This window comes from Acanthopagrus latus, chromosome 4, assembly GCF_904848185.1.
Source record: "Acanthopagrus latus isolate v.2019 chromosome 4, fAcaLat1.1, whole genome shotgun sequence".
Classification (NCBI taxonomy): Eukaryota; Metazoa; Chordata; class Actinopteri; order Spariformes; family Sparidae; genus Acanthopagrus; species Acanthopagrus latus.
Window position 1 is genome coordinate 34,146,411 of NC_051042.1, and position 15,698 is coordinate 34,162,108.

Below are 15,698 nucleotides of genomic sequence, written 5' to 3' on the forward strand. Positions count from 1 at the left end.
ATTCAATGAATTCAAACATTCAATGTGTTGTTTTTGTGCTGTTTTTCATCGAGTTTATATCAAAAGGGATTAACAAATGATCACATTCTGTTTTGTTTATGATTTACAAATCGTCCCACATTTTTGGGGTTAGGGTTTAATTTTGGCTTAAATATTAAAAAGGTGTTGTAGGTGTTGTAGTCTGCTGGAGAAAAAACAACCTTCTGGTAGTTTCAAAGTGGAAAATTTAAATTTAAACCAAAAGCATCAAAAGAAAGATGAATGTCAGACCAGCTCGAACAGCTGAATGTGCACAAAAGCAAATGTCAGAGATGAAATGCAAATGAACAGAGAGAGAGAGAGAAAATGGTTCAGGTGAGAGAAACAGGACGACGAGGTGAAGGTCAGAAACATGGAGGACGTCGCCTCCGTCTTCCATCCTCCATCCTCCATCCTCCACCTCAGGCCGGATACAGAAGCATGTGGAGGAGAAGCTGCAGCAGACGGAGGCTCCTGATCTCCATCATCCAACCAGATCTGTGTGGTGGAGGAACACCACCGAGTCCTCGCCGTCCCCTCGCTCTCCACACATCACCGTGAACACAGGTTGTTTTTGGCATTTGTACAAATGACTAATGCTGCCACTCTTTACTATGAGTCAGCAGAAAACAGATGTAGAGAGGTCACACAGCTCCACTCAGAGGAAGTTCATTCATTCACTCATTTAATTCATGAATCTTACCTTTAAACACAACTTTAACAAGTCATGAGTCTATTTTAAATATGTGAGTAAAGTTTAGTGTCCACAGACGAGTCAAGACACATTTCAACATTATCCACAGATAACGATCTGAAACCTGTTCTGTATCCTGCCTGGAACTCAGTCGGGCGTTTCTATGAACACTTACATGACACCAAGACGGACTGTTGTCCAATCACCTGAGGATATCTATCAAATCCCTCCGGCCGTAACGTCTGGTGGAAATAATTCCTTCACATCACAACGTGAGTTTTGCAGGAGGAAGATGCTGATTGTTGAGTAAAACTTGGACTTTGGTTTACTGTATTTCATTTAAATGTGATAAACTCATAATATCTGACAGGATTTTCTCCAGGAAATGAAATCTTCCAGGTCACATGATCAGGCACCACAAGGATCCCAGAAACACGGAGCTTCATGAAGACATTGTTGAAGAAGCTGTATTTCATTATGGACCTTAAATACTGAAACCAAATCTGTTTAAGAAGGTCAGTATCAGTCTGAACACGTGGATCAGATCACTGAATCACAACACTGAGGTCATCTCCACTGTTTGGATTCGACACTGAAGTACGTTTCACAGGATGGCTTGAGCTGTTTTATACCAATAAATAATCAAATAATCAAATAAAAGCCTGATTGGTGTTTATTTATGGGTTGAGAAAATCCTCCACTGTCTTCGTCTCAATTATCAATTATTATCAACATTATCATGTTGTTTGCAGGACAGACACAAGTAAGGAAACATCAATAAAAGCTTAAATTAAATCCAGATCATGAAAGAATTCAGACTTCTGATGGTTTCTGGTCACATTCTTCTGGGGATGGTTCACTTGGACGTCAGTATTTCTAAAATCCTGTGGTCCCGTCTGGTTAAATACAGTCTCAACATAATCCTCCAGTTTGAACCTGAGCTCAGGTTGAACCATCTGATGACGTCGGACTCGCCAAGAAATTAACAACAAGTTAAATTAGAAATATATAAATAACATACTTCCAAAACAAAAAAAGAAAAGAAGTGATGAAACTATACACACACACACACACACACACACACACACAGGTGGCTGTATACGGCTGTAAACCTTCACCCACACATGAAAGCAGCAGCGTTCATCAGCATCTGAAACGTGGAGCTGATCTGCATCGAGGACGGGAGGGCGAGAGCTCTCTGAGTCCTGTGTGTGTGTTTTCTCCTCGTAGGAAGCCGGAGTACATCAAAGAAGGCTCATTAAATACAGAAACACACAGAGTGTGTGTGTGTGTGTGTGTGTGTGTGTGTGTGAGAGAGAGACACACAGGGAAACATAAAGAGGAATAAAGTGAAGGACTGAAACAGGACGAGGAGGGAGGCAGCAGGGACGGAGACGAGGGTTTGATTCTGATGAGTCAGAGTCCTACTTAGAGGAGTCTTGACTCTGATGAATCATGTGGCTGAATATCAAACGGACGATGAGAGCACGTTAGAGCACGCACACACTCTCTCTACACACACACACACACGCACACACACACACACACACACACAAACAAACAAACAAACACAAACACACACAAACAAACACAAACTCTGGATGCAGTTTCTTCGGTGCTGGCCTGCTTCAAACCTGCACATCAGCTCCACCCAGTCTGACTGAGAGGCGTCGTCTCTCTCAGGTCGCCACAGAGGAGTCACGTGACCGAGCCGTCAGCCAATGGCCACACAGAAAGAAGATAAGCCTCTCACGCAGCACAGAGGAGGACACTAATGGATGGTTGGTGGCGTTAACTACCGCTCTGCCCTACTGGCACACATCCAGACAGTCGACAGGCACAAACCCACGTCTGCATCACACCCTGAGCTCACACACACACACACACACACACACACACACACACACACACACACACACACACACACACACACACGGGAGAGCCAAGTGGTGGAAGTGATACTGTATGAATAACTACAATGCATCTTCAGCAGCTCCTCAAATTAAATGTTTTTTGTTCTTTTTTTCAACCCAAGCTGGAAAAACCATCTGGTGGACGGTGGCAGGAACGCTCGGTCAAAACGTGAGCGGCTTTGATTTGGACAGACTCTGCTGGTCCAGTTCCCCACGTGGGTCCGGCTCTGACCTGACTGACCTGGTCCAGAACTCTGAACTTGCACTCACATCTGTTTGATTTGATTAGCAGTTCAAAATCCATCAGGTGTCGTGTTCATCAACAAATGAGTTGATGGGATTAACAAGGTGTTGTCATCCTGAGTCAGACAGCAGAGCAGCACACACGCGTTTGTTTAGAGCAAAACAAAGCAGAACGCTATAATAATAATAATAATAATAATAATAATAATAATACTAATACTACTACAACTACTACTAATAATAATAATAACAGCAACAAGCTCTTTATCTAAATAGCACCACTCCAAAAAATCAAGCAAGGAACAAAACATCAGTGACTGTTTGATCATCAGGCCGAGCAGCTCATCAAAACACATTAACTCGCATCAGAACAATCAGGGTCAACGTATCAACTCAGAGACTTCAGACTCGTCTCCTCTCTGTCCTCACGTCCTCCGTCCTTCAGTCTCTCCATCTCCCGAGTCTCTGCTTTACTCTTAAAAGCTGCGTTATCACTGTGTACACAGTGAGCCACAACATGTTCCTGGTTGCTAAGCGACAGTTGCCGTGTGATACCGCTGGAGGTGGGAGTGGTGCTGAGAATGTTATCAGTGTTGGTGGAGGTGGTGGTGGGGGATCGTACCATTCAACATTAAAAGGGGGACTTAATTTGAGAGGGAGCTCGTCTTTTGTCAATGGAGCGCTTCGTCAACATCTCAGCCCCATTTCTTCCTCCTCCTCCTCCTCCTCCTCCTCCTCCTCCTCCTCCTCCTCCTCCTCCTCTCCGCTGCTGCAGCCATCTTAAAGGTTTTAGTCTCATGCCATATTTTCACAGCGGGCTGCAATGTGGTTGTTTTAAAAATAAGAAGCAGCTCCCTGAGCTCCGTGGGCTCAGGCATGCTGCTCTTTGTGCGCTGTACCTAAAAATAAATCATTTATAGGAAACGACGCTTCCTCTCCGTGTTATTTTAAGACGGCGCGTCATGTGATTTCACCGCGTGTCTCTGCGTATGCGCGGTGACTTGTGGGGTCTGTGTGCACACAGCTGTATGTGAGAGAGCTTCCTGACCTTCTCTTACACTGAGATCCCCAAACATGGCTGTAAAAGAGAAGCCGTCATTTCACCAGCTTAACCAAACTAAACGGCGGCGTGAAGCCACTGCAGCGCGTGATTCCAGACGCACGTTCAGGAAGACATGTAACATTTCGGTGTCGGCGTCTGGCGGCTCCTGGCACGCCGTCTCACACTTTAACACAGATGTAGATTTGGCTGTGTTGCTTCTTCAGCTGCCAGCAGAACAACAGATTCCTGCAGGGCTGTGTGAAAGAGGCCACAGAGAGGTACTGATCAGTGTTAAAGTGTTAGAGTGAGTAAAGGGGAGCTGATGACGACGGAGGGCTTGCTTCATTCTTCACACGCTGGAGGTGTTTTAATTTGTGTGATTCATTCGCACGTCAATTTTTGTTGTTTATGTCACGAGCACCTCCACACAGAATATCGTAAGTGACTTTTTTTCAGAGCAACATTGATTTTCAGCCATCAACAAATCAGGTGGTAGGAAACAGACGTCATGACCTGCTGACTGTCCTCACGCTGTATTTAATGAACAAGGACACAAAATTACTCGATCGCTTCGTGCACAGACGAAGCTGCGCTCTCTTCAAGTCCACCAGACTGCTCTGATAAAAACAGTGATTTTACTTTAAAGAACATCAGCGCTGCTCGTCCACTCGCCTGGACTGGGTCAGGTAGCTGAGATGAAGCTGGTGAATGTGACCTCTCAGCAGAAAAACCTCCCCGGGGGTCCAAACAACCAAAATCAATAGTCAGTATCAGACACACCTGAACCTGACCGAGCTGACGTGTCACATGTCACTAAAATACATCCTGGAAGATAAGATGATTTTATTTTTCCTACACTTCAGAAATTATACATTACAGATTTGTTAATGTCGATGTTATTTTCCCTGCTGATGCGGTGAACGTGTGAACAAACACTTATAATTTACACATGCAGCAGTCACACAGCGACATTAGCATTCATCTGGAGTGCTGATTCTGGCCACTTGATGAACGTAAGTACAATATTTACCCTCCACTCAGCTCGCTCTCCATCAACTCCAGAGAAAATCATCTGTTTCTTTAGTTTCGCAGCGAGCGGCAAACTGAGTGTGTTGTTTGGTGCTGAGCAGCTGGCGGAGCAGCTCCTGCAGGACGGTGCGATGCTGCCGTTTCCAAACTCTGGACAAAATTGCAAAGTCGTGCAGAATTCACAAACACCACATCTGTATGATGATTTGCAGAAAAGTTGGTAAAGAATTCAAAGAATTTGCAGCTTCTCTGATGAGCACTGCTGATGGAGGTGAAGCTGGTGAGACTGAACATCATCTCTGTGAGTTTTACCCACAGTTCATTCAAACATGCTGAATACTGCAGCTTTAAAACTGGAAACTGACACATTCAGTCGCTGATACACAGAAAAATCTCAAATCACAGAGGCTGAGAAGACGTCAGCTGACTGGATCAATCAGTTATGAGCATGTGATCACATCATCTCGATTTTGTTTACAGCTGCAATGATTAGCAGATCAATCAATCACGAGAAAATGAATAACTTAAAGTTTAGTAATCCGTTAATTGTTAGAAGTCTTTGGGTTTTGGTCTGCTGGTTGAACAATATAAGCTTTTGTTCAACCAGCAGACTCTGAGAAACTGAGAATGATTCATCAATTAATTGTGTAAATTATCTGCAGATAATCAATCATGAAAATAATCATCTTATTGTATATAAAGAGGAGACGATCCCTGTGTGCTGCAGTCAGTGGGCCGATGTGAATGGAACAGGTCAAACGCTGCAGAAGCAAACTGGACATTAAACTGTCCAGCGAGGGGAACACGTCCTGCAGGTGACCCGTCAGACTCACACACCTGGTCACAGAAAGCAATAAACACAAATGTACAGATGCAAATGCAGCGTCGACACACCAACATGTCAACACAGCGACACAAACAAGGACACGCAGGCCGTCTGTCTGAGCCGCTCTGTGCTGGAGGGACGCTCTGAACACTTTCTCCTCTATTATCTTTCCTCTGTGTGGTTTTCAGTTGACTTTATCTCTCCCAAAGCATTATATTAAGTTTACAGAGACACTTCCTCTGGTGGGTTTTCACTGAAACTCTGAAAACAGGAAATGTAATAGCTGCAGGCCAACTTCTGAAGGACTCAGGATGACGGGGGAAACTTCGAGCGGCTCAAAACGTGGAGACGATGACGACCGAGACGATTCACCATCTGCAGAATGACCTCCGCACGACCTCGAGTCAGACGTGGACACGACAGTCTGAGCCGACGTACGGTTGTAGTTAATGAAGTCATCACAGGTCATGTTACTGCGCTCTTCTAAACACTATTACCTCATTATCTGACCGTCCTCTGTGTGTGTGTGTGTGTTTGGTGGACTGGCTGGGAGCGACTGGAGCAGAGTCGGATCCAGAGGCTGAATAATTCATTTCAGATCCAGCTGCTTTCCAAAAACAGCTGGAGGCTGCAGAGCAAACAACACTGACGCAGGAGTAAATAGAGAATTTGTCGGGACTTTTTTGCATTTTGTGTTTTTGGTGCTTTCATGGCAGCAGGATGGTGTGTTTGTGTGTGCGTGTGTGCGTGTGTGTGTGTGTGTGCGTGTGTGTGTGCGTGTGTGTGTGTGCGTGTGTGTGTGTGCGTGTGTGTTGATGGTAATGACAGATGGGGTCACAGTGCAGCAGTGAGGCTCACTGATGTGGTCTGATAGCTTCTGGACAACAATGGAGCAGTGTGTAATAATACGACACACACACACACACACACACACACACACACACACACACACACACACACACACAGCGCTCCATTGTTAGTTTTCATCTTTTCATGCGGTTTACATACAACAACAGAAATATAGAATATTACAGGTCGTCTCCCTTTAGACACAGTTTGTAATAAATGTGCAGTTTTCCACGGATCACGGAGGGAACGACATCTTGTTATGTTGCACCTCTCAGACAGCAGTGTTACCACACTGTAACACATTACACATCACTAGTTATTGTCACTTAAAAGTAATAAGTTACTCACACCAAAATAAGTGCAGGATGGTGACTCTGCATTATAAAATAAAAGCAGGTGATATTGTCTCCCTGCAGCCTCAGCCGCGTGTCTCCTGGCTGTTAAAACTTTCACTTTCATTCAGAAATTATCGTTTATCGTCATTTTTCTTCTGTTCATTTAGAAAACAACTTCTGTCCGACTGCATTGAAATAGCTCAGCTCCCAGGCAACCGACACACTGATGGAAAGGCAAAATGATTGGTGACAGTCGTGGGTGACTGATTGTTTTACAGCCAATAACAGCTCGTTAGACGGCGGCAGCAAAGAGAAGAGAAACTGGGAGCGCTGGAGAGCAGAAACAGGTGGAGACACGTTGATGTTGTCGGCAGCAACATAAAGAAAGACTGACGATATGTCTCCTGTCAGAACAAGTCCGGCTTGGTCTGGCCGACAGTGAGCGATGGACCTCACAGGACAATATTCACTGCTGTGAGTTATTTGATGAAAAACCTGTCGACTCTTACAGACTAAAGGAACAGAAATCATTGAAGAAAGGACACAAATAAAGACGAAGGCGATCAGTCACCCTGTGTTTCTATTACTACGCCAGAAAATCCGACTGAACTGTTCTTCAGTTGTTCTGGTTTCAGATAAATGAGCTGAACGACTGAACTGTGGAGAATCTGACCAATCTGACCACGCAGAGCAAGTTCATACTGACAAAACTGAAAATGTGTATTTTGAAAAACATCTACGAACAATTATGAAATTACAATTAGCGACACACTGCAGTACGCAGTGACTTACATGGATCACATTTTTAAACATGTGTTCATGTAGCAGAAGTAAAATGTTAGTTGTGAAGGTGAAAATCCCGAAGGGGAACCAGGATCTTTGTTTAATAAGCCAACAAGCGGCCACAGTTGGCCTCTCACCCTCCGGTCAGCCACGCTGCCACCAGCCGACGGGCGACCCAGTCGACCAGAAGTGGGTCAAGAGCAATAATGCCTGTAATCCATCAGGAGGACGGCGAGTGTTAGAAACAAAGGTAGCAGGATTTTGTTTTACACTGGTATTTAAAGTGAGATCAGTCTGTCCACACAGAAACAGATGATGTAACCTGAATCCAGATCTGAAAAAGAGGTCAGACGACAACAGACCCAGAGTGAAGCCAGACGCTCGACAGTCTGCTCGTGTCCCCGAACTCCGACTGCAGCTTTTCTCTTCTATATTTAACTGCATGTTGAAGCGTTCTGCCTTCAGGACGACAGACACGCAGAGGAACGAGACACACGGTGACATTTGAAATAATGCATTTTGCACATTTTGGCTAAAACTACGAGGAAGATCACTTCTGAGTGCAGCACGTCATGTCGTTCACCGTCACACGGATCACTTCAGGCACCACAGTGAAGGTTTGTTAGTTAGATTTGTATGACAATAAATCTTTAAAATACAGAAGTCAGACATTAGAGGATAAAAGTCAGCTCGACAACTTCAACTCAACGCTCTGAACGCAGACGAGGACACAGAAAGTGTTGCAGATATTACTGATCGACTGGTGTTTGATTCTGGGTTGAGTTATACAAAGTTGGCATCGTGTTTCATGGCATTTTAGCAGCACTGCAGAGATTAACTGAGAAGCTGTCAGCTATGAAATGAATGGTCAACTATTTTGAAGAGTTATTCATCAATTTGAGCATTTTTAGGAAAATACAATTGAAATGATCTGATTCCAGCTTCTTTCATGTGAATATTCTCTGGTTTCTAAACTGAATATATTTGGGTTGTAGACAAAACAAACACAACTAAACGATTAAAAGCGATCAGTCGCAGCTCGACAGTTCATATTCTTCTTAAACTTGAGCATCATTCTGAACAAAAAGTTGACAAAAACATTGTTAAAAACTGTCGAAGACGTTAATCTGTTTCTGTTTCACATCCTGTGCTCATAATGTTTTCCTCCGCCTCGACATGGACACACAATCTGTTTATTCCAGGAGTCAAAGCCTGCACACGGCGGCCGGGATGCTTTTCTTTTAGAGACAGAGTCAAGGAGTCCTGCTGCACGGCAATAAGAGACAACCCCTCCTCCACCCTCCTCCACCCTCCTCCACCCTCCTCCACCCGCCTCCTTTTTCTTTAAGAGCTTTTGGAGAAAGAAATGGTGAGCAGAGGACTGCCTGTGCTAGTTCACTGCACAGCTGACAGTTGTGTGCTGTGTTGCAGCCCTCAGAGGGATGCAGAGAGGCAGAGATCTGACAGCAGGACAAGAGCACACACACACACACACACACACAGACACACACACACACACACGCACGCACACACACACACACACACCTGAGGGCACAGGGAGGCAGATGCATTTGCATGTTACACTGGTCACACATCCTTCTCTTGGCCAAAGTTGTGTGTTATATAAGAAACTGAGTGCTTTACTCCATCTACCTACACACACGCGCACACACACACACACACACACACACACACACACACACACACACACACACACACACACACACACACAGGATGTTAACTTTTTATACACATCATGTACTGTTAGCAATACAGTTACTACATAATTGTGTCTCACGCGGTCCAATGAGAGCAGCCGTTTGACGAGCGCTCTTCTTTACAGCCTTCATGGCGTCGTGGACCTCACGGACCTCCTGAGTGCGCCGACGTCTTCACACTCATCGTCGCCGCTTCGGTTCACAGATGAGCGTCACACATCAACAACACTGAGTCGGGAGGACATGCGAGGATAGGAGCGTATTTTTAACTTTGGGAGAGCCGTTATTGTACGTACGTCCCTCTGCAGGGTTCACAGAATGGTCAATGATGGAGTCAGACGGAGGCATCGACACACATGATGGACGAAGCCGAATGTGTAGTTTTGTAGTTCAGCGAATCCTCTCCACTGAAACCAGACAGCTGATGGCATCACGTCAGAGTCTCACAGTTTGACTTTCATTCACATCACGTCTGCTGATCGACTTCTGACTGAATCAGTTCAGGTTTCTGACAGCTCAGTCACAATATAACATGTCGGCGCCACTTGATGCTTTTCAGGAGACGTTAGATGATTTGTTTGTTTGTTTGTTTGTTTGTTTGTGGCAACTAAATCAGATTTTTTTAAGCCAAAACAACACTTTTTTCTAACTTACCAGGCTACAAGCACAACACTGTCACAACATGAAACTGAAAACTGAACCTAAAGAATCACAAAGTTTCATCATATCTGTGGTTTGTGATTAAAATATGCACCACATCACTTATTTTGATGAAATATTCAGTGCACGTTCAGGCCACCACTCAGTACGTCTCCATGTATTCTGCCAACAAGAAGAACTGATCTCAACTGAGTTTTTGAATTTTTCAGTATCTTCCACTTGAGTTGAGACTGAATTGATTCAATGAGCAGCTTTGATGCTGGATGCAGATTTGATGTGACAGAGTAGAAACATCCAGAATCAAACGTTAACATCAGCGGTGCTCCTCGACGTTCTGGTCTCAGTCAGGTTCTGATCCATCAGCGCAGCGGCCCGTCGTGAACCTCACAGGTTTATTATTGTGGTCGAAGTCTAAAACGCTTTTTGTCACATTCACAGACAAAGACAAAGATTCGGGGGAAACATGATCTCATGCGGTGTGATGGATCGAACTTTTCTCTGGAGGTCATTCAGCCTTTTTATAAAAACTGTGAAAACACTCTCAGCTGTGAGCTGACTGACTCACATCTGTCTGCAGCTTTACTTCAGAATTTCTCTTTTTCTTATTCACAAAATGTGTTTTCAACTTTCTTCTTTAACTTCTTGAAAACAACAATGGCTCTTGTCGTCTGCACTCAGAGAAACAGCTGCACACACTCATCAGATGTAATCACAGCAGACGAACAAACATCCACAAAACTGACGAAGACTTCAGCCTCGTCAACAATCTTCCTCTCTCGTTTTCTGCTCCGTCTTCATCATCGGCTCAGACTGAACGCAGAAGGTTTTAAAACTGCGAGAGAAAAGTGATTCAATATCAACTCATCAGATCTTTTTCTCTTTTACCGTTTGCCTTCCTGTGGACGCACGTCAGGGTCGGCAGCTAACACCCAAGTGTCAGATGTGGGAGGATTTTCCTCTTTGTGATTAAATCTCCACCACAATAATACAATACAATAAATATAAAACTACAGTGTTATTCAGATGTAGAAGCTAAAATCACCACAAGATTCAAATCATTCCTCCAGCGGCAGATGTTAACAACAAATCTCATTAACCATTTAATCTAATTCTTCTTGTGAACACGCACGGCGCAGGATGCTTCCTTCTACTTGTTCTCTTTCATATTCCAGAAAAATTGGTATTGTAGCTGAAATTAATCAAATCCAGAATCAGTGGAAATAAGCAGCTCTAGACAAACACATTAACGTATCGTCAGGTTTAATTAGAGACAGAAAGAACACAGATGCACCTCAAGACTGAGGACGGATTTGTGAGCGGTGACTGTTGATCTCTAATTTCCTGAACACTGAACGCAACACGAAGGCTTTGCCCTCTTGCACAAACACGTTGGGGTAACGTGCAGCAGAGAAAATGAGCCACAGTGTCCTGCGATGAACTCGGCCTCCGGCTTAATCAGCAGTGATGAGACGATCCCAAAGGACACCATGTAATTATGATGACCGGCCGCCTCCTGCGCTGCAGCACGCACTGACCAGGAGGACGCTGAGCTACACTGAGAGCAGAGGAACGAGCCTGCGTCGTCAGAATCACCTCCGATCTTCTGATTTCTGACTTTCAGCCTCTGGAGTGCAGCAGACAGGTGATGAGGATCTCAGTAACGAGTCCTCCTCCTCCTTCGTCGCACGTCGCAGCCTCCCCTCGTTGACTCGTCTCACTTACTCAAAGTCAACGAGCTGTGTTGATATGAAGCCCGGGCCGCTGAAGCATGGCGGTTATTGATGGGGACTACGACAAGCACCCACTTAAACACATTTAGGCAAATGATTTGAGTGCTCGTGTGTGAGTGCAGAAAAGTGTGTGCATGCATCCTGATGCCAAGCTGTAAGAGGCACTGAAAGATTGATGCTCAGCCAGGCCCTAAATCATGCATGCAAATGGATATGTTCTGCTAATGTACAGTAGGAGGGAAACATGTGCAGTCTTGCAGATACAAAAACAGATGTTTAAAACACACACACACACACACACACACACACACACACATTAGCCAGGTACAGGTCCACACTGCTACCTCACATCAGTTCCTTCACTACGACAAACAAACATTTTGTGATAGTTCAGGCTTCCTTCGGTTCTTTTTGCCTCTGAGTCATCTTCATCATCTGAGAGGATGTTCTACTTAACCAAATGCATCTGAAGGAGAGGATGTAAGAGGAGGTCAGAGTGGTGATACTGTATATGAGCATCCATTATCCAGACATGTAGTGCACACGTGTGATGGACTGATGGAGATAAAGAGATCAACTGTCACAGAAATATGACACAAACATCTCCTCATTGAAAATCTGCTCAGCAGCTGAATCCTGCAGGTCATCAGGTGAGACTGTCGCCGCGTCATCACCACGACCTTAAAACTACCAACCGACCAGCACAACTGAAAACAAGTCCGCCGCAAAAATATCAGAAATCAGGAAAAACATCAGATGGTGGTTAAATTTGATCTGTCTTTGGATAACTCTTCAACTTCACACTCCTCCAACACATTTTTCAATATTTCTGCTTATTTACAGACAGAACACGGCAGCCATTACAATCACACATCACATCACAGCTCTAGATGAGGACAGAACAATCCATTAGGAGCCCGGTGACAGGTGAGACAGGTGAGAGAGGTGAGACAAGTGAGACAGGTGAGACAAGTGAGACAGGTGAGACAGGTGAGACAGGTGAGACAAGTGAGACAGGTGAGACAAGTGAGACAGGACAGACAGGTGAGACAAGTGAGACAGGTGAGACAAGTGAGACAGGACAGACAGGTGAGAAAAGTGAGACAGGACAGACAGGTGAGACAGGTGAGACAGGTGAGACAGGACAGACAGGTGAGACAGGTGTGCAGCGAGCTCACTGGCACCGCTTCAGAAACGTGTGTGCCGTGTAAATTCCTCCGTCCTCCATCACATCCATAAATCTCTTCCTGGTAACGGGAGGAGCTCAGGCGCGAGGAGGACGGGGATGTGATGGAGGCGGCGAGGACTGACACGTAAAGGAAGCAGAGCGAGCGAGCGGCTCATCACCTTAAACAGACTCTGTTTTATTGTCGGGGAGCTGAGCTGCACCTCGAGGACGGTCGCACTCAGGCGGCGCCACAGAAACGATCCTCTGAGGCGACTGTCCTGATTGGATGTCTCGACAAATATTTAGACTTAAGCTGCAGTCTGAGCTCCAACTGCAAAACCACAGTGATTGTAATCAGCGTGATACTCTGCTCACACTCATTAGAGAACATGAGCTGTGGACGGCAGCTCCAGCAGCTAGAGGCTGTGCAGCTGTGGAGGCGCCAAACATCCTCAATCCCAGAGATGCATTTAGTAAACATGGTCGTTCTCTGATGCTTCTGCAGTTTTGACTTCAGTCGGAGGAAGTCTGACGAGATGATTAAAGGGGTCAACAGAACACTGAGATAAAACAAATGAGCGATGAGGAGGGAGGGAGGGAGGCAGATACAGTTTGCTCTCCTCATTTGATGCTCCATTTAACAGAAACACAAAATAAACCCGTCCCCAGTGCAGCGCCGCTCACAGACACACAGTCGTTATGGAGTCGTATGAGAAGAGGAAAAAGAAAAAGTGCAGCTCAAAATAGACAATGTGCTTTTTCCTCTCTGACTGTTTTCGTCTCTCAGCTGCTGCGATGATTTGTAATAAGCAGGAGGAACAACAGTGACTGAAATCCCGACAATCGTACTCAGCACATGACATTTCACCCGAGCGATGATAAAGATGGTGAAGCATTTCAGAGAGAAGCTGAGCAGCACTACAGATGATTTTCAGTTATTTGGATGAAAAAAGAGTATTTAATATCAAGGCATTTGGAAAATAAACCCAGGAGATCAAATGTTACACAACACTGTAATTCTCGTTTGTGCCGGCTTCATAGAAAACCTTGTTAAACGCAGGAAATCTTTAAGAGTGGAGGATTAGATTTCTGCTAAAATACATCAAGTGTCGAACAAACATCAGAGATCAGAGAGAGAAAATGAACAGATCTGAAAACAAAGATGACCACGAAAGATAAACTGACACTGGAAAGTTAAATTAATCAACAGCTATCTTTATAATCCATTAATCCGTTTGAGTTGTTATCTTCAGAATCAAAATCTGACCACGTGTCAAAAATCTGTCTCTGAAATGTGAATATTTCCTGGTTATTTCCTCCACAACCAAAATATGTCTGTGGACGTTTTGCTCTGTTTTCTGACTTTATCTGGACCAAACAACTCATCGACTAACAGACAGTGAAAATAATCTTTGTACATTTCAGTTACTGAGGTTGTGACTGACTGTGGAACAACAACAGCTTGACACAAACTGAGATACCAAATATTTGACTCTGTCACAGTCACGCAGCTTCTCTGCTGCTTTTCATTCATTGGTCATAAAAGAACGCAGGAAAACAATATTTCTTGAATTGGAGGTTAATCCAGTGACTCTGCGATACACTGGAAGAGCTCATACATGTTTCAAATACAAATATTAATATTTGGCAAATGTGTATCGCTAACATATTGCAGAGGAAGTCATACAATCCGTATTATATTTGTCCAACAGCTACAGTGCAGCATGAGGGACAAAACTGAGGCCAGTCACTGATCCGGCCAATGATCAGCCGGCACCGGTGAGGAGAAGGAGAAGAACCCGACTGAAAGCTAACGTAGCTAGCAGCGGCATGCTAGTCGAGGAAAGATGATGTCGTCGGCTTATCATTGGTCAGATCAGGAGCTGCGGTTCAGCCTCTGCCGGCTTCTCAGCGGACTTCATTTCGTCCGTTATCTGGTGCTCTACCAGCCGTAACGATTACACTCTGCGTGAAGTGAAAGATGGAGGTTCAACTCAGGACCAGAAGCAGATCCGTGTCACGCCGCTCCTCACAGAGATGAATGGAGGGAGAGGTCCAGTCTGACACACTGTGACACATGGTTCTGTGGGCGGGTGTTACCGGGCCAACATCCCCACAGGACAACAGACAGTCAGTGGTGTAACTCCATCAATCTTCCCCATGTTCTAGATCTGCAGCCGTGACAATCAGCCACGTTCGTTATGTTACAACAGCTGGATTTGTTGATGAGTGAGAAGAGAATGACAAAAAGTTCTCATGACCTTCGATTACAAGCTTCTCTGAGACAAACTGAGGAAAGAGCCTCAATTTTACCAACTTAAAATAAAGACTAAATCAAAGTGGAAACAACGGGACTGTTTCCTTCACGTGGAGAGAAAACCGCTCCTGTCGTCACACTGTGGACAAATAAATGAACAGGATTCTTCTTTTTAATTTAATAAAACTGCGTGTACTTCATTGAAACACAAATCTAATTCAGCAGTTATATCAAAGCAGCAGATATCTCAGTGACACACAGTGAAGAAGGTATAACTCAGAGAGTCACTGGCTGCTCAACGAACAGCGAGAGCCAAAATATTCTGGCGCGCCGCCGCGGCCTCCGGATCAGCACACGGGCCTCCGGACTCACTCAGGACTCCGTTCATCACATGACAACAACTGCAGCCGCACAATCGGACTAACAAATGCCT

General features: G+C 44.8%; 1 protein-coding gene across 6 annotated transcripts in view; it reads right to left on the bottom strand.

The window, feature by feature from the left end:
• LOC119017818 (SH3 and multiple ankyrin repeat domains protein 2-like) overlaps positions 1–15,698 on the bottom strand; it is a 47,896-nt gene that overhangs the window by 27,722 nt on the left and 4,476 nt on the right. The gene's annotated exons all lie outside the window — the stretch shown is intronic.